Here is a 27,351-nt window from a genome sequence, read left to right as displayed (position 1 = left end):
CCCGCTGCGACTGGAGGTGGCATCTGGAACTGTCGGAAAGGGGCCAAGAGTTGTTAGATCATCCACTCATCCGCAGCAATGTGAGAGTGTGCTTATTTCCATACCTTGGAATCCTAACGAACCAGATAGTGAATTATCCAAGTCCACCCACAGGCCAGAACTGACTGCAGACTGAGGAGTAATATTGCTCTGGCTTGTATAGGTTACACAAGAGAAGGCAGGATTCCCCGCCTTACAGCTTGGCTGAAGTTAATGATACCAGTAGAGGGCACCACAAGACCTTTTTAGCTAGGACATCCCCGGTGTTAAGGAGACCCTCTGGGCTCAAGGGATGCAGAGAAAATGCTCCTTGGAAGACACGGGCTAGGCCTAGATGCTAAACCCAGTACTGTCACACAATCTCCAGTAAGCCATCTCAGCAACTTGTGTTTCGTGCCATCTACAAAATAAGAGTCAACTATCAACCACCTCATCAAGTCATGACCCTCCACTGGGTGCAAGCAGCGGGGCAGGCCCCATGAGGAGTTCAAAATGAGAGAGGAAGTTGGCATGAGCAAAGGGCAGCTGGGAACACGGTAAGCCTGGGAGGCAGTGAGTGAAGGTGAACAGTCTCAACTTTCAGGCAGAAGTTGGGTAAGTCCTTAACAAACTGGATACGGCAAGCACCACAGTGCAGCTGGAGGAGTGGCCCAATGCAGTAAGTGCTGAGAGTCATGGGAAATGGGGCCATCCGTCTACATACCCTGCATATAAAACCCAATCATATAATGGGGCCATCCGTCTACATACCCTGCATATAAAACCCAATCATATAATGGGGCCATCCGTCTACATACCCTGCACATAAAACCCAACCATTCTTCAAGACTAATTGCAGGGGTCACTTTCTCTAGGAATTCCTTCTAGTACCCCCAAAGTGAGTAAGATTCCTTATTCTGTGCTTCCCCGGGCTGGAGCCTTGCCCCATGTCCAAAGCATAATGACACTTGGTAACATGAACAGATCTATGCACTTTTCGGGTGTGAGAACTGTGTAATTGCGTACTTCAGCTTATTCACATTACCTCGATACTAAGCGGTCCCAGTTTTCCTGGCTGTACCCTCAGTCAGGTGACAGAGCATATCATAACATACTGCTGTCGTTTTCTTTGTTTTAGCTGGTGAGTAAATTTAGAGCCTCACACATGCTAGGCAAGCATTCCATCACTGAATTATATCCCAGCCTCTTTTTTTCTTCTTCAATGATACAGCTTTGTTGTTATGTTTGTTTTATTACCCTTTTACTGTGAGACAGGTCTCACTAAGTTTGTCTTTGCAGCAATCCTCCTGCCTCAGCCACCTAAGTAGCACCATCGGGCCCTGCTTACCAGTATTTTTCTAGATTGACGATGCTTACATCTTTACAATGCTAGTCGAGTATTTACTTTAGAACATTTAAACATTTAGTATTTACTTTAAATTTAGATTCGGACTCCATAACACACTTGCAACAACCTGGGCAGCTTCTAAAAGTCTTCTGAAAGCCGGGCGGTGGTGGCGCACGCCTTTAATCCCAGCACTCGGGAGGCAGAGGCAGGCGGATCTTTGTGAGTTCGAGGCCAGCCTGGGCTACCAAGTGAGTTCCAGGAAAGGCGCAAAGCTACACAGAGAAACCCTGTCTCGAAAAACCAAAAAAAAAAAAAAAAAAAAAAAAGTCTTCTGAAATGACACCAGCAGAGGGCTTAGTTTTAGAAGACTAACGATTTACTGTTTGTTCAGGAGCTGGACAAGGCCATGGCTGTTGACTGCTACAGAGTGGAAAGTGAAAATCACAGGAAAAAATAAAAGCTTTCCTGGAATCTTTGAGTAGCACACCAAGTTGCATTATTTGGAACTGATGCCTTGACCCCCATTAACTAACAAGGGCCGCAATTCAATTACTGGCTTTATGGCAAGCCTTATAAATCACGGGAACACTGCCAGAGACGCTTATGAAGAGAGCTACAAGAAAGAATCTGAGATGGGAATGTTGTGAAATCCAGTTGCCTACAAGCTGGACTCTGGGGTGAATGAACTTTACAGCGGAATATTTCCCTCCACTTGTAATGAGAGTTCTCTAAAAGCAGCCGTAACCAGCAAACTTAAGTTAGAACTTAAATTTGAAAATCAGTGATATAAACAACAACAACAACAACAACAACAACAACAACAACAACAAAAAAAAAAAAAAAAAACCTACCCACCCCTGCTGATTAAAATGTAAACTGCAGAAAATGTAGCACTGGTAGAAAAGGCATTGAAATCAGAAATGTTGATGGAGTAAAAGCTTTCCTGGGTTACGGACACCGCCTGCGAGCCCATCTAATGTTTTATGAAATCCAGTGAGGCTGAGCGCTACTGTGCAACGCCTCCCCGCCACCCCGTTCTATGTTTTCGGTTATGTTCAGACAAATGAGACCCAAAAATCATTCAAAGGAATGGTCCAAAAGTAGATAATTCATAGGTTTCTCTTTGCATTTTGCACCGTCCTTCTCTGTCCTGCCCAGGACACAAATCCTCTCTCTGTCTGGCTTACCCATGCCATAGATACCACCTTCCCTCCTATTGGCCACTCAGTAGCCATCAGAGTGGTTGCTGAGGCATTGCAATGGTGAGATCAAATAATCCTTGTTTTACTTAATAATATGCCTGCAAAGCACAAGAGGAGAGATGCCGGCAACTCAAATACACGAATGAAGGCGCTTCCCTTACGTGAAAAGATGAGCATTTACCACAGGTACGCATGCAAACAAAAAGCACCCTACATTTAAGTTCAGCGTTATCTAAGGTTTCAGTCATCCATCAGGAGTCTTGAGAGTTAGATGGGGGATCGGGAGAACAAGGCCAGTAGTGGGAAAAACACAACCCTGGACACGGAATCTAGTCCAGCACTGTCACTTACTGGCCAGAACCTAGAGACCACCTCACTACTTCTTCCCCTGGCCTCTGTGGTCACCAAGTCTCAGAGAGCATCCCTGCCTGGCTCCAGGAGTATGGAACAGCACACTACCTCATCGCTAGCCTGAGGCATCAGTTGGCTCTGGCTACCTCCCATCTTGGAATCCAGTGCTCGCTCGCGCTCTCTCTTTCTCTCTCCCTCCCTCCCTCCCTCCTCTCTCTCTCTCTCTCTCTCTCTCTCTCTCTCTCTCTCTCTCTCTCACACTCTCACACTCACACACACACACACACACACACACACACACACACACACCCGCCCCCCCCCATTCCCTCTGTCAGCAATGTATTTCCTGATCTGCAGATGGAGCGGTCACTGAATACATGTCACTGGCCGCAGCACTCCAGACCTCACTCCAGCCAGGTTCCATTTTGGGGAGCAGATTAAAAACAAAACAAAAACAGAGGGCCATGTGCAAGCTAGGCAAGCTCTCCCCCTCAGGACTCTCCCTCAGGACTCCCCCTCTAGCTCACAGACTTTCCCCACTGCGGGTGTCTTTGCCCAGATTCTCTCTCCTGTGGGTGTTGTTTGGCTGCAGGGGATCCCAATTCCTAGCTACCATGACTAAAGACATCTGATGGGTTTGGTCAGTGGGAACTAACTGTAGGAGGTGATCTGTGAGTGGGAGGAGGGAATCCCCCCGTGCCTCTGTGGGGGATATCTCTCTTTGCTTTGGATCCACCCTATCATAGCCCAGATCCTGTCCGGCGGTCCCAGTTCCTGGGTTCAACTGACTGCCTCTTCTTTCCTCCAGCCTAGGGCTCGGCAGCACATCTGCCACTTTCCCAACTGTCTACACATGACCCTGTGCTGGAGTCTGTCTGTCTGGAACTCCTAGAGGCAGTTCTTTCTTCCTGTCCAATAGACGTGTGCTTTGCCTTGACTTCATTAACATAAGCAACCCCCGTCCCTGTCTCTGGTTCCCAGCACCTTGTGTGGAGCTCAGCTGGTTCTCCTGCTCAGCATCTGCTTGTTCCAGCATCTGCTCCTTCTCTAGTTTCCCCGGCGACCTCTGAAGAGGTGGAAAAGGTCTTTGGAGGTAAAAGCCACTTCTGATTTTGCTGCCCTCGGCATCCATCAGGTGAGTGACTGACAGTCTGCAGATGAGGAGGACACCATTTGTGCTGCCTACATTGGATCCGTCAATCTGAGGTCACACAATTCTCCTGTGGGAGCTGTCCTGTGTCCTCTTGACTGTTTCACACCAGTGGTGGCCACTAAAGCTACTGGGAACAAGAAAGATTGCGTCAGGGGTGGAGGCTCACAGTAATCCTAGCACTGAAGAGGCTGAGGCAGGAAGATCTTAAGTTCGAGGCCAGTCTGGGTTATATAGCAAGTTCTAGACCGGCCTAAGCTATACACTGAGATGCTGTCTCAAAAAACACCAAAAGAAATGGAGATGGAGTTGGGGGTGGGGGTGGCAGAATGCTATGAAAACTGCCTCAGAGCGGTGAGTAATATTTGAAAATACTGAAATTTATTTTCAACCATAAAACTGGAGGTTATATTATTATTTGGTGGTCCTAAATAGGTTTTAGTTATGCTATGGTTAACAGTTCTGTTTTATGTTATAATCACTATATCAGGTTGTTCTATAAATGACTTTTTTTTTTTTTTTTTGAGGGGGTTGGAGGTATCCTGGGTTTTTTCAAGACAGGGTTTCTCTATGTAGCCCTGGTTGTCCTGGAACTCAGTCTATAGACTAGGCTAGCCTCAAATTCGGAGATATGCCTGCCTCTGCCTCCCAAGTGCTGGGATTAAAGGCATGCACCACCATGCCCAGCTATGCCCTTGAATTTACTATGTAGTCCAGGCTGGCTTTAAACTCACAACAATCTTCATGCCTCAGCCTCCCAAGTGCTGAGATTACAGATATGAGCCACCACACCCAGGCCTTATTTGGCCACTTTTTTTTTCTTTTTTGGAGCTGAGGATCGAACCCAGGGCTTTACGCTTGCTAGGCAAGCACTCTACCACTGAGCAAAATCCCCAACCCATTTGGCCACTTTTTAATTATGAGTATAGATATTTCATTTTAACTAGTGATCAATTTATTAATCAAAATTTAGTGATTTGTACGCTGATTTTGTAAAGTGTGGGTGTGGGTGGACCTCGAAACTCCATTTCCTTGCATTTCAGAGCTTACTTTGTGAACTGTAAAAAGAAGGAAGCAGGGCAGTGGTTAATTACCTTCTGCACCCATTCACGCAGGAAGCCAAGCACAAGGTTTTCCACTGCTGGCCAAATAGTGTAGACACCTAGTCTGTGCAACCCGAGGGCTCAAATTACTAGGCTTTTGTTATCAAATTGTGACGGCTGTGGGAAAAAGTAGAAATGTGCAGCTAAAATGCATTCAAATGAATACTAAAATTCTAGGCTCCTTCACCACAAACACATGCGATTCATTTCAGTGTGGGACCCACAGGATGAAAGCCCATGGTAATGTTTGCTCCTGCTGGGTAAGCCCATATGTCTCCCCGACAGTGGGACTCTGACCTCCCTGTCATTTCTGAATTTTTCAGGGCACTGGTAAAGTCAGGGGCCGGAAGCCGAAATTTTAGAACCCCCCACATCTTGAGAACTGCTTGTATTCTGTAGGAGTAATCTATTTCATACAGAAAAGAGCCTACACGGCTCTTTAAAAAAATTCTGTTTATTTTAGGCCATTCCATCTACACTGAACTTAGGTAATACAGCTACCTTTTCCCTTTATAACAATTTACAATGTTCCTATTGTCACGTGCATTTGAGTTTCTAATTCCAGGGGGCAAAGTGGTCTACTCCCCAGACTCCACGACTCCCTCCTGCCAGCCTCACTACACATGAGCAGCTCCTGGAAGGGAAGGAGGCCCCTCACCCTCGGACCCCGGACTCAGCATTTTCCCACGTGAGGAGACAGGTGGTTTCTAAAGTCATGTGCAACCACTCTATTTAAGTATTCAATGATTGAAATTAAATGTTTATGCATTAGAAGCAAAACTGTGGGTAACTAGGCAGGATAGAATAATTGTGTATTTGGAAAATATGTCAATTTCATGAAAGTATATCATGGTCCCAGGCATTTCTTATCTAGGTTATGGGGGCTAAACTACATTCCTGTGGTGAGAATGGGAGAAAAATGGGGATTTCCAAAGTCAGGGTTTGGGTGGGGTTGGGAGGGGCTCTTTTGTTTGTTTGTTTTTTCAAGACAAGGTTTCACTGTGTAGCCCTGGCTGTCCTGGAACTCACTCTGTAGACCAGACTGGCCTCGAACTCTTGGAGATCTGTCTGCCTCTGCCTTCCAAGGGCTGGGATTAAAGGCGTGCGCCACCGTTACCCAGCTCAAAAATCAGTTTCAGACCTAAAGAAAAGCTTCCTGCGTCTCTGTAGTAGTGGGTTCAGGCTGGTGTAGCATGGGATACAGAAGCAGGCAGGTAACGTGCTCTGCTGTCCACTCAGGGTGCTATCCCTAAAGCTCAGAACGGGTAATGGCTCTGTCCCCTTCTTCTTTCCCCTCCCGTAAACTCGGGGGCTCAGAGAATTTTGAAAAGCTGTCCCCTAAAGCTGTCCAGTGGCTTGTCTAGATGACCCGCAGTTCATCCCATCCTCCACTTGCCTTACAGCTTGCTGAAGCAGCTGCTGCCAAGGCCCCCTAAGGCCTGCCCAAACGCCAAGACAGTTGTTGCTGCCGAGCCGGTGCCTCTGCCTCCTGCACTCACCATGCAGAGCAATGGAAGCTCTTTCCAGATGGGTGGCCTTCATCTTGGAGGCACTTAGAAGGTCACTCGAGCAAAAGCAACAGCTCTGCTTGCTGGAGCCAGAGTGGCCAGACTCGGGCTCCGTGCCAGTACGCTCGCACGCTCAGCCTGGTGGTACCACTGACACAGAGACACCCAAGAGGGCCAGCACAGTGGTGCAGCCAGAGTCTGACCGGAAACACACGTGACTGTTCATAGGAGCATATCCTTTACCGTGTTTCCCCAGCACGATCATATGTCAGAGGGTTTTTGTCTTGGCTTTTTGTATTAAATGTGTCTCCATGTCCGTGGTTTGAGAAATGGACTTCTGCTTGGTTCCCATCCAAGAGTAAAGGAAGTCGTCCCTCCATGGTTCAGGGAAGGTCACAGCAGAGTGTTCTACCACCATAAAAGAATCAAGGAAGGGCCCTTCCCCACCCTGTGCAGTCCGGCAGCTCAGATCAGCACACCAGCACTATGTTATCGCCAAAATACTTTGTGCCGTCACACTTAACTGCCTTCCTCTAGTGGAACCGACAGGTGGACCATGTCTTCTTGCAGAGCTCTTCACAGCTCTTGGCACAGACCTTACCAAGAGTCATCTGACAACAGTGTACAAGGATACCACCAACGAATACAGCCAGCGGTAACCAGCAACCCATAACTCCTGGGCAGCTCGCCCCTCCCCCTGCCCCAGGCCTGTCCTGGCCTGGCAGGAGAGGATCTGCGGTCACTTTGTTGAAAGGGGAGGCTCTGGTCTCTAGCCCGCCCTTGGGGACATGGTGCTCAAGCATAAAGCTCCTGGCAGCCAACTGGAAAGCCACATTCTCTCTCCTTTGATTCAGAGAGAGAATGGGGACCCAACCATGGGGAAAGAAGGAATGCAAGCAAAACCCCCATTAAGAGAAAGTTACAGGTTAGAAAGCTGACACACAACTCTCAGGGCCTGGCCCAGCACCCACGTCTCTCAACAGAGCTGCGCTACAAAAAGGCACTCACAGGCAGCACGGTCCTTTGTCTCCATAAAGACAAACAGCCAGTAGCTTTCATGGGGGCCCCTGAGCTGCCAGCACATCCTGTGGGTGAGTTTAGCTCCTCAGAATATCAGAGTACCGGCACCATTCCAGGCGCTGGGCATGCAGAGACCTCCCTGCCAACGATCAAAGGCGTCAGTTACATGGGTCACTAATGGTTTCAATGTCCCTGTTAGGGTTTGACTGTGAACTGTCCCACTGGGTCCCCTCTTGTTGGCACTGTGTTGGGAAGGTGTGGAGCTCTGGGGACTGTGGTCTTACAAGCAGAAGAAATGGGTTGGGGAGGGCAGGTCTTGAAGATGATACCTCCTCCTTGGCTGCCTCTGTGATGCACTGCCTCATGCTCCAACCCCTGAGACAGCAATCGGTCCTACCATCACGGCTCCCTTACCATGACGGACTTCTATCCCTTGAAACTGTGAAGCAGAATAAGCCCTTCCTCCCTTGAACTGCCTCCGTCAGGTTTCTGTCACAGTGACAGGAGAAGCAGCTAATACAGAGCCCCTTCAAACCTCACGACGCACCTTAATTGACAGAGGAAGAGTCTACGCCTTCCAGAGCTGATCACACACTGAGGGCTATGCCCTCGGAGATGGACTAATTTGCAGAAGTAATAAATGGCCCTAACTGTGGAGAAAAGTCCATTCCTGAGAGTGTATGCTTGGCCTTCTCTTGCATTCTTCCATCTCTCTCTCTTGCCATGTGATGTTGCCCACTTTGTTACAGTTACGATACAGCGCAAGAGCCCTTGACTTGGACCTCCATTGTCTAGATGCCGCTCCTCCATCTTGGACTGCCAAGCCTCTAGGTCTGAGGTGAATATACCTTTAGCAGTTATAATCTCCCAGCCTGTGGCATTCTGTTACAGTGGCAGGCAATGGACCAAGGCACAGAAATATCCTTAGTGGACACCTGCTCGTTCCTCTACAGCCTATGAATGAACAGTGAGTAGGAAGAGTCAAATCCTGCCAGAGAACATTCCTCAGTCCCAGCACCTTCTAGTAAATACAGCATCCACATGTTCCCTATGCCTCCTTGTCTGCTTCTGATTTCCTGCCCATCATTCTGTCATTGTTCATCTGAGACCTCCCCCCACCCACAGTGCCTTACCCACACCTCCCGTTCTTGCCCTGTTAGAGACACCCCAACAGCACAGGGACCCACCACTCTTCCCCGAGTCTTCTACTGGGTGGGACAGCACTGGCATCCAGCAGTTAGGAACATTCTGATGGGCACCTAATGAAATAGGACATGCTTGTTCCTAACTCAGCTACACTCTGGCATCCCACTGACATGATCCTTTGACACAGAGGAACGTCGTCTGTGTCCCTTCATCATCATGGAGCTGACTGGAAGCAGTGGTTGCTGCCCCTGCCCAGCAGTGTGAGAGAAGATTTCACCTCATGGGACTAGTCCAAATGTAGTTGCATTTCTATTGTATGTGTCGTTTCTGCACCGTAGTAAAGTGGGGGGAAGGAGGTGGAGACTGTCAGTGTTACATTCTATTGGAGGAAAGCAATTCTAATCCCACATAGGGTAGTCAGAAACACAAAAGGAATATCAAAGCCTCCAAATGTATTAAGCCAGGTGACTCCCCCTCAAGGAGCCCATATCCACACTTCTGTATGTCTTGCTTTTTTTTTAACTTCCAAAAAGGGACTGCTTATTTCTTTTCTTATATTTAACCAATTAATCATGTGTGTGTGAGCGTGTGTGTGTGCGCGTGCGTGCGTGCGTGCGTGCGTGCGTGCGTGCGTGCGTGTGTGTGTGTGTACATCTGTGACAATGAACATGTGGCAGAGGACAGAAACACTTAGAACAGACAGAACTCTCCTCCCACCCTCTGAGTTCTGGGAATCAAATTCAGGTCATCAGACTTTGAGATATAAATATTCAAAACAGCTATAAGCCAATTGCTCAGACTTTTTTGGTTTGGTTTGGTTTTTTGAGACAGGGTTTCTCTGTGTAGTTTTGGTGCCTGTCCTGGATCTTGCTCTGTAGACCAGGCTGGCCTCGAACTCACAGAGATCCACGTGGCTCTGCCTCCTGAGTGTTGGGATTAAAGGCATTCACCACTGCCGCTCGGCAATTGCTCAGACTTTAAAGTACCTCTTACCACAAAATGCTCATATGATTGCCCCAGTTTGAATTAATTCATAATTGCGAGTAAACTACTTACTAACCGTGATGATTGATATTGATTTTCAACTTGACAAGCTTTAGCATCATCTATGAAACAAGCCTTGGTGCATACCTGTGAGGGTTATGTTAATTAGGTGAGAAGACTCACCCTAAATCTGGGTGGCAGCGTTCTCTGGGCTGGTGCCCTAAACTGCATAAAAAAGAGAAAGCTGGCTGAGCATCAGCATCCATCATCTTGTCTGATTCCTGACTGTGCATTCAATGTGACCAACTGCCTCAAACTTCTAACATCATAAGCCAAATAAGCCAAAGCAAGTCCTTCCTCCTTTAAGTTGCTTTTGTCAGGGTATTTATCAGAGTCCAAGGGAAAGAAACTAAGACACTAATGGTAACAGGGCTAATCTGTTAGTAATTGTTCACTAGGAATATACCAAAGTAAGTGAATAGTTATCATTCTATAAAAAGAGGAACCTGAAGCGATCAATAAAAGCCTAAATGATAGTGACGTGGAAAAGAAGAGAAGCAATGTCCTCTTGGTGTGACAGAGACCCTCTACAGTCTTTTGAGATGGCATCTGTGGTGGTTTGAACAAGAATGGCCAATAGACTCACATTTGAATGCTTAGGGTGTGCTCTTGCTGGTGGAAGTGTGTCACTGGGTTGTGCTTCGGTGTTTTAAATGCTCAAGCCAGGCCCAGTGTCTCTGTCTCTCTCTCCCTGGTGCCTGCTGATCCAGATTTAGAACTCTAGGCTCCTTCTCCAGCCTCATGTCTGCCTGCATGCTGCCATGTTCCTCACCATGATGAAAGCGGACTAAACCCCTGAACTTGTAAGCTAGGCCCAATTAAATGTTTCTCTTTACAGGAGTTGCCATAGTCATGGTGTCTCATCACAGAGACCCTAACTAAGACAGCCCCTTTGTCCCTGGCCTTCTCTGGCTTCCTCTCTGATGGCTCTCAGCCGTCCAGAGGTTTCCTCACACATGTGGCTGCCTTCCCCAGTTTCTCAGCCCAGGGATCTGTCCTCAGTGTTGCCGACAGAGGCAAAACCACAAAGGCCCCCACACATGAGAAGGCCAGACTGCTGTGGTGTTAGTGCCTCTAACCTGCTGCCCGGGACCTTTCGTGCATGCTATCTCCAGCTGGATTGACCTGATGGCTGTTTGCGATTCCTTACAACAGCAGCACTCTTAGAACTAAAGGACAGCAGTGATACAAGAACAATGCTCGTAAGTGGCAACTCCCTGAGCCCCTATCTGCCCGTCCAATAGACAAAGCCAGTCTTCTCACTGGTTCAATATCTGGCAAGTTGGACAGACTCACAATGTCCTATAGTGTGACCCATAGAATTATATTTAAATTTCATTAAAAACAAAACCTCACATCATCTGCCTCACACACACACACACCCACCCCCCGCCGCCACCTATCAAAGTTGGAGGGCTCATTTCTTTTCCAAAAACTATTCAGGACTAACAACAATGTGGCAGTCACTCTTCAAGTCCCAATGGTCCCTCTTAAAGCAAGTGTCCTGATGCAACAGAATCGAGAGATCTGACAAGCATCTCAGTTGCCCCTGGAGGGGTTCCATAAACGGCTCAGAGCCACAGGCAGTAAGGACACCTGCAATGACAACCGAGACTGTCGTCACTCTGGCAAACAGCTTAGGAAGGAGCACAGCCTTCCCCGTTGAAGTAAGGGTCCTCTGACTTGCATATCTCCTCTACCGTTTAACAACAAGCAACTTCAAATGAGATGTCAGTGGTTCATTTCCTTGATCAATCACACACCAAATGTTTGCTAGGTTCCGCCTGCCTATGTGATATTAGAGCAAACACTGATATGAGGACTGAGAGGGGGACCACAGCCAGCAAACCCATCCCAGCCACTACGGAGTGTCTGGGGAAGAATCTGTGATTCCAGCAGCATGGACAGTGTTAGCATCCTCAACAGCCTTCCTCAGAAGAGGCATCAGCACAGCTGTCAGAGCAGACAACTGGAAGTGGTAACGGTCGGAAGCAGAGACCCTGGCTGAAGGAAAGTGGGAAGGAGAGGTGGACTTGGAATCTACTCTGAGAACCCTGGAGCATCCAGCAGTGTTCAGGCATCAGATGGCCTCTGCAGATCAAAGGATAGCAGCACTGAAGGCTGCCAAAGCTGCAGGGTGAGACAACTGAGGGCGGGGGAACGGACTCAGAGATTGAGGTAAGGGATGCCATCAACTTGGCCCAATGCTGGATTGTGTATATGTGTGTGCACACGCATGTGTGCATGTGCCTGAGCATGCATGTGTGTGAGCTTGGCAGGAGACAGGAATGAGCCTAACATTGGGCAAGGTCCCAAGGTATATGGTACAGACTCACTGAAGCCTTTGAGAAGCAAGTGAAGGGGGTGGGGTATGCAAAGAGTCCAATTTTAAATATTCTGACTTGGAAGAAAACCAAAAGCCAATACCCTTGATGACTATGGATCCTCCGCAAAGTAAAGGATAATTTTACATTCATCCATTCATCTCAAGAGATGTGGGAAAGGCCTTCAGTGGAATGTAACATTCATGAGAAAAACTTCATTAAACATGATATCCAAGAACATCAATCACCAATATTATAAAGGCCATGTATAACAAGCCATGAAGGCAATACTGAACAGTTACAAGCTGCCCCTCTGAGGCCAAGAACAAGGCAAGAGTGCCCATGCTCCATAATGCCAACATAATAATTAAAGCCCTACCTAAAACAGTTAGGCAAGCAACAAGAATTAAGGAATCAGCCAGGATAGCAGCACATATCTACACTCTCAACACTTGGAGGGTAGAAGCAAGATCATCAGGAGTTCAAGGTCATCTTCCGCTACACAGTAAGTTCAAGGTCAACCTAGGCCATATGAGAACCTGTCTCAAGAATCAGAAAAGAAGTTGTACTGACCAGGCTTGCAGAGTGTCATGTGGAGGAAAACCCTACACTGACTACAGCCCAAACTGTTAGAAGGAATAAACACCACTGCATGAAACCACCATATGAAAACCAAGTCTTTCCATATGCTGACAATGAATGATCTGTACAGAGAAATCAAGAAAACAATCCTATTTGCAAGAGCAGTTTGGAAAAAAAAAAAAAAAAAAAGAAAGCTAAAGATAAATGTAACCAAGGAGTTGGACACAGATGAGAGAAACAGAAGATTATTAGTACAGAAACTAATATAATTAAAATGTTCATATTACTCGAAGTGATATATGTTCCACACAATCTCTACAACAAAAATGGGGGGAATCTGAAAATTCATTATGCAACCACCCATAAAAGGATCCAAATAGGCAAAGCTATTTTTGAGATCATATTACCTGATTTCAAATTATATTATAAAACTATCACAATTAAGACATCATAATATTGGCATAAAAGTGATGTATAGAGTGGCACAATAGAGCAGGGAGCTATCTTAGTTTCTTTCCCTGTTGCTATGGTAAAATACTCTAATCATTAGCAACCTACAGTAGAAAAGGCTTATTTTAGCTCACAGTCCAAGGCACAGTCCATCAAAGAGGGGAAGCCAAGGCAAGAGCTTAAGGCAGCTAGTCACATCATATCCACAATCAGAAAACAGAGTGATGAATGCCTGTACAGCTCCCCTTCTGCACTTACACAGTCCAGGGTCCCAGCCAGGGAATAATCTCACCTACAATTAAGATAGGTTATCCCACATCGATTAATGCAATCAGGACAATCTCCCATGGGCGTGCTTAGAGGCCCAGCTTCCAGGTGATCCTAAATTCTGTCAAGTTGACAATGGATGCTAGCCATCACAAGGGCCAAGAAACTATGCCACTCATGCATATATACTTAATATGATCAACTCATACTTGACAAGGTACCAAAAATGAGTAGACAGTGACATTTATTAAAAGTGTTGGAAAACGGCACACTGCACACCAAAGAATGAAACCGAACCCGATAGAATACACAGGTTCATTTCAAGGTCAATTAAAGACTTCAACGTAACGGGTTAGCATGGTGGTACACACATTACACACATTCGATCCCAGCGCTTGAGAGCAAAGGCAGGTAGATCTCTGTAAGTTCAAGGCCAGCCTGGCCTACATAGAGAGTTTCAGGACAACCAAAGCTACATAGTGAGACCCTTTCTCCAAAAAGAAAACAAAACAAGACTTCAGCATAAAACTGGAATCCTACCTAGGTGTGGGTGCACACCTACAATCCCAGCATCTGGAGGATGGCGCAGGAGGATTCTGAATACATAGGACCACATAGAGAGGGTCTGCTTCAGAAAAGAGAAAGGAAAAAAAAGTTCATATGGAGCTCAACTCATTGGCAACAATAAGCTACCAAGTTAATACAGTTCAAAATGGAAAATACCGGAACAAACTGTTTTCCTTTTTATGTTTGTTGTTGTTCTCTTGACATAGGCCTTCATTAAGTAGCCAAGCTGGCCTTGAACTCACTATCCTTCCGTTTTTTCAGTGCTGGGATACATTAAGTGCATCACCACACCAGATTAATAGTTCCCTAAAGTACACATACACATGGGGCCAGCGAGGTGGCTCAGTGCATAAATGTGCCTTCGATCAAGACTGCCGACCTGAGTTCAATTTCCAGGACCCACACGGTGGAAGGAGACAACCAGCTCTGGAAAGCTGTCCTTTGCCCTCCATATGCACGCCATGGTACACATGTGCAAGTGCACATATGCACGTGCGCGCGCGCGCGCACACACACACACACACACACACACACACACACACACACACACACAGAAATGTGACTAAAAGGTTTTTTTAAAGACCTAGAGATAGCCAAGAAATCTATGAAAAAGTTTTCAACATCAGAAATCAAAACTACAAGAAGTTACACTTCACACCATTTATGGAATCTATCATCAAACTCTTAAGAGACAGAAACCTTAAGAAGGATGTAAAAGGAACCTTAGTTGGTAGGGTAAGGTGGTGTAGCTATTGTAGAAGAGTATGGAGGTACTTCCAAAAAACTCAGGAGACCAACTATATCATTCGCCTCCCCACTTCTCAAAAGACCTATAATCAGTACGCTCTTTACAGAGAGGTATGTCTTCACCTCCATGCTCACTGCTTTTTCAAAACAGCCAAGATGTGTGACCAGACAAAGTGCTAACGGGTGAAGAAGTGTGGGGCCAACCAAAATGCCTATGGGCTGGGGAAAGTGAGACCAATCAAAGTGCCTATGGGTGTGTGGGGGGGTATAAAACCAATCAAAGGGTCAGGGAACATGGGGGGAGCTGTGTCAGAGAGAAAACAAGTCCTACAAGACCTCACTCACATGCACAATTTAATGTAGAAAGTAGAATGGTGAATGCCAGGGAATGGAGGATTGAGGGAAGTGGGGAGGTCTTGGTGGAATGACACTAGGTTTGTTTGCTTCTTGTGTGCCATGCATACCCAGCGAGCTTTCTATCAGTGAGCTCTCTATCAGCGAGCTTTCTAGCTTTCAGTAGATTTGCTCATTGTTGATCAGTAAAGCTCAGGAAGCTTTTAATAATAATAATAATAATAATAATAATAATAATAATAATAATAATAATAATAAAAACCACATACCTCCATATCTAGGTATGCATTTAGGTAAGTGGGTGGTTGGACAGACAGACAGATGGACAGGTGGATGGGTAGGCATTGTTTTTCACAACTTATAAGGAGAGTGGTCAGGAGGTAGCCACAGATATGTCCTGGGCCTGACATTGAGCAGCAATCTAAACATGAGACACCGACCCCCAGGTTGCTCTGTCATCTGGACAGCAACCGGCACCAGCAGGAGCAGACTGGTGCAGTGTCCTAGAACCCCCTCTGAAGGGACAGAGAAAGGCAGCCTGAAGCAAGGAGCCCAGCATGAACCAACATGCAGGGAGGGGTCCAGGGGTGCAAAGAGCCCCCAGGCTATGGTGTCCGTGCTGTTGCTAGCTGGTTTTACTTTATCAGGTGACCATTGGCTGGGACTGCCGTTCCAACCTCCAACTCCTCACCGCCATGCTTGAAGTGTGTGACCATCTAGTCTCATCAAACACACTCACCTTTTGGGCAAAGGAACACCAAGTTAAAGACCTACACTTCTGATCATCTGAGATGACTCAACGTCTAGTGGACACTTCAGAGAGCAAGAGGATGGCAGTTTTAAATATCTATCCTGGGTTCTATTGTGAGCATCAAACTGATTCTGGTCCCTAAGCACAAGGATCCCTGTAACACGAATCTTAAAAGGTCTTATTCATTAAAAAACAAAACAAAAAACCCTGAGCCAGATATTGGGGTGAATGCTAAAAGATCAGAGAAGCAGAACAAGCCACAGCCAACCTCACCTTGCCAACTCCTCAGCCGATCCTGTTTCCATGAATCCTCAGACTGAAAGCCTGAGTCCTCACCCCTGAGGGTCTGTCTCAGTTGAACTGTTCTTTAGTTCCTGTCTCCTCAAGCCTTATATACTGTTCTCTACCCAGCCATGTCACTTCCTGGGGTTAAAGGCGTGTGCGCTTTCCTAGCAAAGGCATGAGATCTCAAGTGCTGGGATTAAAGTGTGCCACCACTGCCTGACTCTGTTCCCAGTGTGGCCTTGAACTCAAAGAGATCCAGACGGATCTCTGCCTCCTGAGTGACAGGGTTAAGGGTGTGTGCCACCACTGTCTGGCCTTTATGTCTAATCTAGTGGCTGGCTCTGTCCTCTGATCCCTAAGTAAGTTTATTAAGGTACACAATATATTGGGGTACATAACATATCACCACAGATCCCCACTGTTGTGTTGGTACCAAAGGCCCCAGAAGTCACAACTCATGTGCTCTCTAGAAGATAACCTTGTCAATAAGGCAATAAAAATGCCTGGCATGGTGGTTTACACTAGTGATCCCAGTACTCATGTAGCAGAAAGACTGCCATCTCAGGATAGAGGCCAACCTGGGCTACAGAGGGAGACAGACCATCTCCAACAAAAACAGAAAAGGCAATGAAAATGTAGTTCACGATCTTACTTCCAGGTCCTTTGTGTTTCGGTGAAAGTGTTTCAACAGGCTTTAGGGTCAAAAAGAAAACATTAATTCTCCAGTCTTCAGTGACTGGGTCTTTTCAAATGGAGTGGCTTCAAATGGGAATGCACAATAATTTCTGAACAAGCTAATTTGTTCTTAATTTTCCTTTCTCCCTACACTTAGAAATATCCTTTTGCAGATTACACAGACTACAGCTGGTTAAAGCTATTACAGGCAGTGGGACCATCAGTTCCTTTTGACCAAGGGCCTATGTCAAGACTCACTGAGACACTGGGTTGCCACAAAGAAGAAAGTCAGGCCAAACCTACGGACCACTGAAACCCCAACACTTCTCTATACTGTCATCCTCCCCCAGTGCATAACTTATTAGCTAGATGAGCCACCAACCACAGGAAGGGAAGGGCTCTCTGGGCCCCTGGTTCTGTGTGTTCTGCTCACTAGCTTCTTAGCAGTACCGAGAGGTGATGGGATTAACTCCAACCTCGATGCTACAGTCATTGCAGCTGATAATGGAAACACTGTGCATAACCAACCGGAACCCGGAGGGTCCATCAGCCTGCTCCAGGATGGATGCTTTACTGGGATGCAGTTGCCTTGCCCCAAGCCGTCCACTATTTGCAGAGGGAAAGTATCAGGTCTTTAATTCTGAAAACACTCAGTGACTTTGAGCTTCACAGGACAAGAATCACCCCGCTCCAGGCTGAGGACAAAGATTTAAGACTCAAACAATTGTGGCAGCTTTGACAAAGACAAGGCTGCCACTTCCCCATTCACTGACTGCCCTTCCACAGCATGCCCCTCTGCAAAGCCAATAAGCCCTTCCTTTTATTTGACTACCAATAGCAACAGACTTTATGCATTAATGGATAGATGGGCTGTCAGAGAAAGGAGGGGTAAGGGAGGGACAGACAGACAGATGGATGGGTAGACAGAGAGAGACAAGTGTATGGCCCTCTGTTAGCCTGATGTTTAATTTTCCAGTTTCAGCTACATGCAGTCAATGAGGTGGCAAACTGAAAAAAATGAAGTCTTTCCTTCTTAGTAACTTCACTGGTGGAAAATGGAGGATCAGTTCTTACCATTGGGCTTGGCAACCCTGAGGTTTGCTGTCTAAGTCTTAAGTTAAAGAACACATTTTACAACTTTCTTTTTCATATGCAATTACCAGCACCCCTAATACTGAGATACAGTGATGGTCACCTGACGTGCCATAACATGGCTACTATGAGACTTTAAGAGAGACTATATGGACAGTAACTATTGTAATCGTTATGTTTATTACTGTTTATAGGGAACTGTGCCTAGTTATAAATTTAACTTCATCATAGGGATATGCAGCACAGATGAGGAACACACACACACACACACACACACACACACACACGGAGAACCATGGCACACATCAGGTTGGTACTATGCAGTTACAAGCATGCACTAGCTTTGGCACTCACTACACAGAAAAGCGAGGCAATCACATCTTGTATTATCACTTTCATTTTACAGAGGTAAAAATCTAAGTCCTGAAATCACATCTTAGGCAACAATTAGAGCTGCCATTTGCCCCAGGGAGTATGACCAGAGTATTCCCTCTAAATTCACTGGAACTGCCTCCACGTTCACCAGCCAAGCCACATTGCCTCAGGCTATGAGGAGAAAATCCCCTTTCATTACCACAGATTCATCTTTAAAGTTACATGAATGTATTCTTTTCATGACCTGTATGTATGTGTGTGTATGTATGTATGTATGTATGTATGTATGTATGTATATACACATACCACACCAATGCTTTCACCCTCACACCCATTTACGATGGCTACTATTTTTTTTAAAGTGTTGAAGACATGGAAATGTTGGAATTCTTGTGCACCACTGATGAAAATGTAAAATGTTACAGCCACTACGAAAGCCACTTTGAAGGGTCCTCCAAAAAACAAAACAAACAAACACAGAATTCTTATTTGTCCTAGCAATCCCCTTGTAGATTAACTCCCAAGTGAACTGAAGACAGGAGATAAAACAGGCATCTGAGCTGGCGGCGGTGGCGCACACCTTTAATCTCAGTACTCAGGAGGCAGAACCAGGAGGATCTCTGTGAGTTCAAGGCCAGCCTGGGCTAGTTTAATCCCAGCACTTGGGAGGCAGACCAGGCGGATCTTTATGAGTTCGAGGCCAGCCTGGTCTACAGAGCCAGACCCAGGACAGGCACCAAAACTACACAGAAAAACCCTGTCTTGAAAAAAACAAAACAAAATGAAAACAAAAATAAAAACAGGTATCTGTAGACATGAGTCTACAGCAGCATCATTTGTAATAGCCAAACGAAAGACTTGACCCAAGTGTGTGTGCATGGATGGATGGATGGATGGATGGATGGATGGATGGATGGATGGATGGATGGATGGATGGATGGAAAGGCAGACAGATGGATAGATGGACAGACAAAACTGTGGTATATATAACAAAATAAAACATCATTTGTCCCTAGAAAGTAAGGGCATTTTGACACATGGATGAACACTTGGCTTGGTGAGATAAGCCAGTTACAAAATGGTAAACATTGTTCAGTTACATGAGGTACCCTGTAGATGTAATCAACAGTCTTATTAAATAAGAAACACAGAACCAATGTAAAAGAGAAAGCCGAGAGGTCAGAGCTCAGAGCTAAAATTAACAGTCTTATTAAATAAGAAACACCGCAGGAGGAAGGGTAACAAAATAGAAGGGTGCTGTCAGAACATAGAAAGGCAGGGCCAATGGGGATGCACTGTTTCCCAGACAAGAGATTCAGTTTGGAAAAATGAGAATGTTCTGGATGGAAATGGTGAATGTTGTGAACAGAATGATCAAGGATCTGTACATCTCAGAAGGTGCAAAACAGTAAATTTTACATTAAACAGATCTTAACTATATTGAAATAAAACTCACAAAACAATGTTTTAAATAATTTACCAATTAAATTATTTAAAAATTTCCAAACTATATTGGATTTGTGGGGATTCATAATCAGTTTTGGATATTCCTGAAGGCTGTTTCTTTAGATTTTCCATCAGTTTAATAGGGTTAGCAGCAGAGACCCCAGAGGACTACAGTGAGGATTAAACAGTACTAGTTATTGACAATGTCTAACTGTAACTGCTGCGGGCTGTTACCACAGACAAAGGCCCGTGGTCTGCCTCCACCTGGAGCCCTGCTGGCATCCCTGGGTGACCCTAACTCACCTATGAGCTTCCCTTTTGGGAAATGCAGCTCTCTCACTGCCTTCCTGGTCCTGAGAACTCCATACTAAACCATGACATGTGCCAGGATTCCTGGGACACACTCCCCACAACAGAAGGCTAGCCTCGGCATGACTGGTAGGTAGACTTCCGTTCAGGCAAACTGCTCCAAGCCAGGCCCAGTCCCCTCAGACAAGCTGCTCAAAGAGAGGCCCTGTCTTAGTCATCCCCAGCCACAGCATGTGTATACAGCAGAGTCTGCACCAAACAGAAGCTCAATAAATATTGTATGGAACTTTCAGGGCCTCTCGGTAAATATTAGCTTTAGATGCCCATGAGGTAAAGTCATTCATTCTTCTGTGGGGGTGATGACAGAAATTCTCAGGCAGTGGTACTGCTCAAGGATAGTGTGCTTAAGTGACCTCGGAAGGTCCGTGGCTCCACCCCCAGCACTGAAAACACAAACTTCTGAATCATCTGGACTTTCTAATATAAAAAATTACTTTCCAGTTTCTTCTCCCACATACCATCTAAGAGAAAGAAATCCAGTCCCAGAACTAGTCCCTCCTGTGAATCTGAAGCCAGAAATGACGCTACACCAATGTGGGTTCCAGGGACTGAACTTGGGTCATCGGACTTGGCAGCAAGCACCTTTGCCTGCCGAAAGATCCCACCACCTCCTTACCCCACTTCCTGCTTTCAAGAATTGGCCATGAGGTAACAGTATGGCCAGTCACTGAGGTCTTCATCCTTTATCCACACACAACTGCTCACCAGACACCACATACCAATCTGCACACTGAGTCAAGTCCTCAGTAGTAGGTTCAGGAAAAACAACGTCCTTTTCCTTCATTTGAGCCTTGAGCAATAAGTCAGTCATGAAACAGATTTTATAAAGCTGAGCATGTGAGACTTCTGCGCATAGAATCCTGAGAAGAGACATGGGAAAAGCTAAAAGGATGTCACCTTGATTAATGATCCCGGCACTGATTTATGCCACATCCTCTACAGAGTGGTCCTGACGATTTGGGGCAGAGGATACGGAGAAGACACTTGGCAACTCCAAGTTCAGCTCTGAAATCTTGATGATAAAGATCCCTCCATCAGTCTCTGAGGGAAACGTCTCCCTGTGCTGCATCTTCCTCCTTCCTTCTCAACCCCACCCCACACAAGGTGAGCTGCTGTGATGCTCCAGCTCTACCAGTTTCTGTTGCACAGAACACGTGCTGCACACTGCACTATTCACGTCTCTGGGGAGGACCTCGCTCCCCTGGCTTCATGGAAAGCTCTTCCCGTGAATATGAAATGCAGAAAAAGATGAAGAGTAAATAACGATTCACAGTGACAGGTCTCTTTCTTCAGAATCCTGGAGCTATTATTCTCCCGTCTCCTCCTCCTCCTCCTCCTCCTCCTCCTCCTCCTCCTCCTCCTCCTCCTCCTCCTCCCCCTCTTCCTCCTCCTCCCTTCAGCTGGCTTCTCTTCCTGCCCCTGACAACAGCTGAGCTTCTTGCTGTCTCCATGGATAGGCACCTTCTGGATTACACACCACGTGGTCTTCATTCTCTCACTTTTTGGTACTGTGTTTTTGAAGTTCACCCATGGTGTAACAATACATATTTTTAGAACGTTCAAATAACTGACTGTACAATCTTTGACTCCTGTATCCTTTGATATATCTAAGTTTACCTTTGCCTTTAAAAAAATAACCGGCAAAAATATAATTTATTTATTACTCTCTCCCCGCCTCCATCCCATTCCAGCCTGGAACTTACTAGGTAGCCCACACTGGCCTTAAACTCAAAATCCTCCTGCCTCAGCCTTCTCTAGGAATATGCCACCAGGGCTTAAAGGAAACAAGGGTCAGCCCAGCAATGCTTTGGACAACAGTTTGACACTCATATCTTTTTACAAACAGCCAAAGGATTCTGAAACATTCAGCTTTGAAATACAACATTAGGTAAGACAATGGTTTCCTCTGGAAGTGAGACCAAGCACCTATTGAGATGCACACTCGGGCAAAAATCAACGTCAGGGTAAGACGGCTTCATTCTGTGACTGAAAACTAGTTAATGATGCTTACCAACTGCATGCTATCTAGCAAGGTTCAACTTCCCACCGTGTGGAGTCAAAGAGGGGGACAGAGTTTGAGTTTGAGGACAAACCTCATGCTACAAACCATGGAGGGTTTTCCTAACTGTAAGATTTTATGATTCTAAGAATGTAAACATGGACTCTAAACATACCAACAAAACCACAATTTATCAACCACATAAAGGCACAGAGTCTCTCTTTGAGGAGGGAGGGCATCACAGATGCCCTCTGGTACTTACTGGAGATCTGTTGTGGCTGGCATTCACCCAACTTGGATGAATTTCAAAACCTGTATTAGTTCCTATATTCTAATGGCAACATGTGGGGCAGGCCCACATAGCACTGTCCAGGTTTTGCAAGAGAAGAGAATGTAAAACAGCATTCACTGTCTTGCCTAACGTCGGTCCAGTTTTCAATTGTAACCCACGCTTCCTAGGAAAGCAATATGGACTGCCAGCAGAATGAAAATGAGTAATACCAGCCCTATAGTAACTCCAAAGAGACCCAACAAGACATCTGTGCAAGTCTCTTGTGGACTGTGTTGTCTGGGTCTGAAATCCATAAATCTGAGACAACTACACCCCTCCCCCTCCCCCAGCAAGATTTCTGCTTTGCTAGAATGCAACTTCCTAAGCAATGTATAAAGATGTGGTACTCAGGAGGCAGAGGCTAGAGCACTTGAGTTTGAGGATAGCCTGTGCTACGCAGTGAGATCCTGTCTTTAAAAGTCAAAATAAAGGACTGAAGATGTAATTTAGGGGTAGAGTTCTTGCCTATCATGTGCAAAGCCGGGTCTGATGCCCAGAACAACAAAAATAGATACTCCAAGTAAATAAGTGGCAACTTCCTAGGACTATGTTTCAGAGTGAGAAGAAGCTGAAAGGAGCTGACATTTAGTCCGGTGAGTATAGAGGTAAATGAGGTGAGAGGAGAGGAGAGGAAGACCCTGGAGGACTAGAAGAACAAAGCTGGGTTCTGTTTTGCAAGGTTCAGGACTCTTGTGCATACTAGACAGACACTGAGTCACCTGAACATCTGTGGAAGACTGGTTCTGGACATCTTGCTCAGCTGGTACTGAAGTCCACAGATGCAGAAACCTTACTGGAAACTAGCCCAGTGTTCGCAAATAGCCCAACCACGCTGTCTGTCCTGGATACCTGAAATCACCCGAGATCACCATTCTCACACTATTAGTATTAGGTAAATGCTCGTCATATTTCTTTTTAATATTTTCAATCTGCAGCTGGCTGAATCTAAGGCTACAGAACCCAAGGGATATGTAGGCTAACCATATGTGTTTTTCAGGGGACGTCAGCCCAAGATAATTCTCTGCTTCCCAGGAGACCCCATGCCCCTGGGAGAACTGAAGAATCAATAGAAAGTTCCAAGCTTCCTAGTAATTCTATTGGTATCAATGGCCACTTTTTACTCCTAATGTATAATGTATTTTTTTAAATTAGCCAAAACACAGGCGATGGATGGATGGATGGATGGATGGGTGGGTGGATGGGTGGATGGATGGATGGATGGCTAACCAACTTTCCAACACTAAACCAGAGCCAGCAGAACTGGTCTACCCAAAGTAGGTGTCAACCTCCAGGAGATCACACATTATTTTGACTTGCTATTTACTGTGACTTAGGCAAGTTACCAGTTAATTTACAGACTTTTCTTTTTGCTCACTAGAGATACAAACAGTTTCTACCCTTCAGAAAAGGTTACCTATAGAGCATTTCCCAGTTTTGTTTCTAACTTGGCAAATTTTTTCAAGTCTTTCCCAAGAGAATATATAAATCTGTTCACTGATTTGGGAGCCAACTCCAACATCCTGTGGAGTCCACATTAAGGAGTTAACTTAATCTAACTAAATCTCTGACACGTGTTCACGAAATGCTTGCAGGGAAGCCATGCAGTGATGTTTGGAAATCTGTACTTTGCCCGGCTTAGTCTCTGCCCAGTTACTCCTGGCTGGCTCACACTTTCTGTCTTTACAATATTTCTACTGAGACCATTTGGTGGCAAATGTTTATGTCACTGTTATTTTTGCCTGTTCATCACACAAATATCACAAATATTTTTAGCAGTTGTGGATGATTTTTAAAGACTAGAAAGATAAGTCATAACTTCTTTCTGAAGATGAAAATTTTAAAAAAAATCCAGTTTTACTGTTAAGGTTTAAAGTCAAGGTTTCTAAAGCATTAAGTCCCAGGGTTGGGTATTCAGCACACAGCAGAGCACTTGTCTAGTACATAGAATGCTTTGGGTTCCATCCCCAGCCCAAGAGAGAAGGGGGGTAATAAAGTGCTTTTCCAGCACTTCTGGGTCACTCCTCCCCCACAGCAGGCAGCTCACTGCTCACTTCATTCATCTTTCTTTTATTCTCATTAGTTCTTTCTAGTCAATCCAATATTCTTTTTTTTTTTTTTTTTTTTTTTTTTTTTTGGTTTTTCGAGACAGGGTTTCTCTGTGTAGCTTTGGAGCCTGTCCTGGAACTCACTCTGTAGCCCAGGCTGGCCTCGAACTCACAGAGATCCGCCTGCCTCTGCCTCCCGAGTGCTGGGATTAAAGGCATGCGCTACAACCGCCCAGCATTAATCTAATATTCTGTTTGAGCAATCAAATCTACCTGATAGTTTCTTCAAGTCAACAATATGTAACACTGAGTCCCAGGCACTGAACAAGACCATTCTGAGCAGAGATAAATAGGCAAGGAAACAACAACAACAAAATTAAATGACTCAATCTTCTTATGACTCTAAAAGTATCACAACCAATAGAAATGACCCACATTTTCTTCAGTTCTGGGAGTCAAACCCAGAGCCCTGCCCATGTAAAGTAAGCATGCTACCACCAAGCTACATCCCCACCATGAGGTGATTCTCAAAAGCCTCTTTTCTCCTCCTTTCCATTTCTGAGGCCCCCTTTGGATCTTTTCACCTCTTTCTTTTTCCCATTTATTATCACACTGAAATATATTTCAGGGACCTATTCGGCTCTGCAGCTCTTGATCTGTAAAACACTAGGAACAGCCCAATCATTCTCTGCTCCACTGTGACTACAGTTATCTTTTACTACTTCTGAGGTCACCAAGTCCTAGACAGTTACAGAGGGACCCGAGGTGGGATAACAAAGCCTGACTTCTTCTCCACCACACAACAGTGTCTCTCAAAAACTCATCTCATTCTAGGCATTTCCCGTGTGATCTTACCCTGCACAATCCCTTAATGACACTTAGGAAGAGTAAGTGAGCATCTTGGCCAGAGTCATCCAGGAAGTGTCAGAACTGCTGACGATAAAACTGTCGCCCTCGGTGATTTGTTTGCAATTACGCACCCTGCCTTCAGATCTCTCAAAGCAGCCTTGTGTGTGTGTGTTCAGTTTCCTGTGCACTGACTTCTTACATCACCTCTCAGGGCTGCTTCCTTGTGCATCGTGCAGTCTGCAAGAGACGGAACAACATCTTTTATCTGGGTACATCTAGTGCCAGGATCAATAAATACTTAAAAAGCATTAAGTGAGCAGATAACGTGAAAAGAACACTAGACATCTGTTCTACATACAGAAGAACATCTGTGATGTGCTAGAGAGAGAAGCAGCTGTTTTTATTTGATGCTATGAAGGTTATGGTTTTAAGATTAAAATAAATAGTACTTACTATATGCGTATTAAATTTAAGAGAATATAAATGTCAGTGTGTTCTAAAGGACTGGAGAATGACACCTAGAAGTATTGTTTACTTACACCACGAGGCCACTTAATGTGGGGTCTGGAGCCCTGTGGAAGGGTGCCTGCTTCTAATGGCCCTCATGGGGACTTTGTAGAAACACTACCAAGGTACTGGCCGGCAACCCCTACCAATGTGCCCGATGTAAGAGGCTAATAGAAAACGCGCCCCCAGCACCTGGAGATGTTTGGACACTGCACTACATGCTGTGACCTTGGTAGTTTCTTGGCATGCCAGTACTAACAGCTGCAGCTGAGTTTTCCCCATCCAGTGGTCATTGACAGAATATGGAACGTGGGTGGCTACATTTTTTTAACATCCACAAATGAAAACAAAATTTACAAATTATCATAACACCCAAGACTACACCTATAGTCCTACACATTTGTCAGCCTGGATCCAAAGCACTACTTGCGGTCATTAGTTCAGGCTTTCCCCACTTGGACTTTTCTAACAACTTGTAAGCAGGTGTTAATATGTATCTACATTAACCAGCATTGAGTTCTCCCTTGTTCTCTCCATCCTCCTTTTCCAGTGGAGTAAAAGTTGATATTGAAATAAAGCCAACAAATCAGTAACTTGGGAGACAGATAAAGAGAAAAGCAACCTCCCCCACCAGAGACGACCACGACCAGCACCGGAAAAAGAGTCTGGTACAGCACCTCATCGTTCTAAACAACCTCAAGTGTTGGCCAGGCTGGGGAGAGCCAGAGCTCTCTTTCTACTGCCGATGTGGATTTAAAATGGTGCCGCCACTTTGGGGACAAACTGGTAGGTCCTCAAATACATAGTCACCACGTGGCCTAGCAACTCCCCTTCTAAAGATAGACTCCAGAGAACTGAAAACCTACGGTTTATAGTAGTAGTATCCACAACAATGAGAAAGTAGAAACCAACCAAATATGCAGTGATGGATGGATGAATAATTATGGAATTTGTCCATAAAGCTGTATTTTCCACTATAAATAGGAAGTACTCACACATGCTATTTATTATACAGAGGAACCTAGAAAATATTATTCCAAAGAAAAGATACTAATTGCAAAATGCCACATGCTGTATGATTTTGTTTGCACGCTATGTCTAGAATAGGCACACATGAAGCAGCAGAAAGTAGACTAGGAATTGCCAGCGGCAACAGCTTAGCCAGAATAAATGACAGGTTAAAGGAGATCCCTGTCTGTCTTTCCAGATGCATGTGGGGACCAAGTCAGCCCTGGAGGGAGGGGAGTCTCAGTGAGACCCATCAGGGAGCCCGCTGTACAGTCACTAGTTAACTACCAGGTCTGTATAAACCACCTTTCAAAATCCTGTCTGAGGAGGGTGAATGGAGAATCATTAATCCTTATCTACGGAGTTGCCCTCTGGAGCCTCGTAGGGAGCACGTCTAGGAACACACAAAGCACCAGGAACTGCCCATCTTCTTTGTTT

General features: G+C 45.5%; 1 protein-coding gene across 7 annotated transcripts in view; it reads right to left on the bottom strand.

Moving 5' to 3' along the window:
- The window catches only part of Spata13 (spermatogenesis associated 13), a 142,031-nt gene that overhangs the window by 80,704 nt on the left and 33,976 nt on the right, over positions 1–27,351 (bottom strand). For 2 of the 7 annotated variants that reach the window (XM_016004922.3, XM_076545135.1), the window contains one exon: positions 25,405–25,635. The exons of 3 other annotated variants lie outside the window; for them this stretch is intronic. The gene's annotated coding sequence lies outside the window, so the exon portion shown is untranslated. The remainder of the gene's footprint in view (positions 1–25,404; positions 25,636–27,351) is intronic. 2 more of the 7 variants (XM_042284970.2, XM_076545136.1) reach the window with 1 other exon arrangement.

Source organism: Peromyscus maniculatus, chromosome 9 (assembly GCF_049852395.1).
Source record: "Peromyscus maniculatus bairdii isolate BWxNUB_F1_BW_parent chromosome 9, HU_Pman_BW_mat_3.1, whole genome shotgun sequence".
Taxonomy (NCBI): Eukaryota; Metazoa; Chordata; class Mammalia; order Rodentia; family Cricetidae; genus Peromyscus; species Peromyscus maniculatus.
The sequence above is the reverse complement of the archived record's forward strand: the minus strand, read 5'-3'. Positions and strand labels throughout refer to the sequence as shown.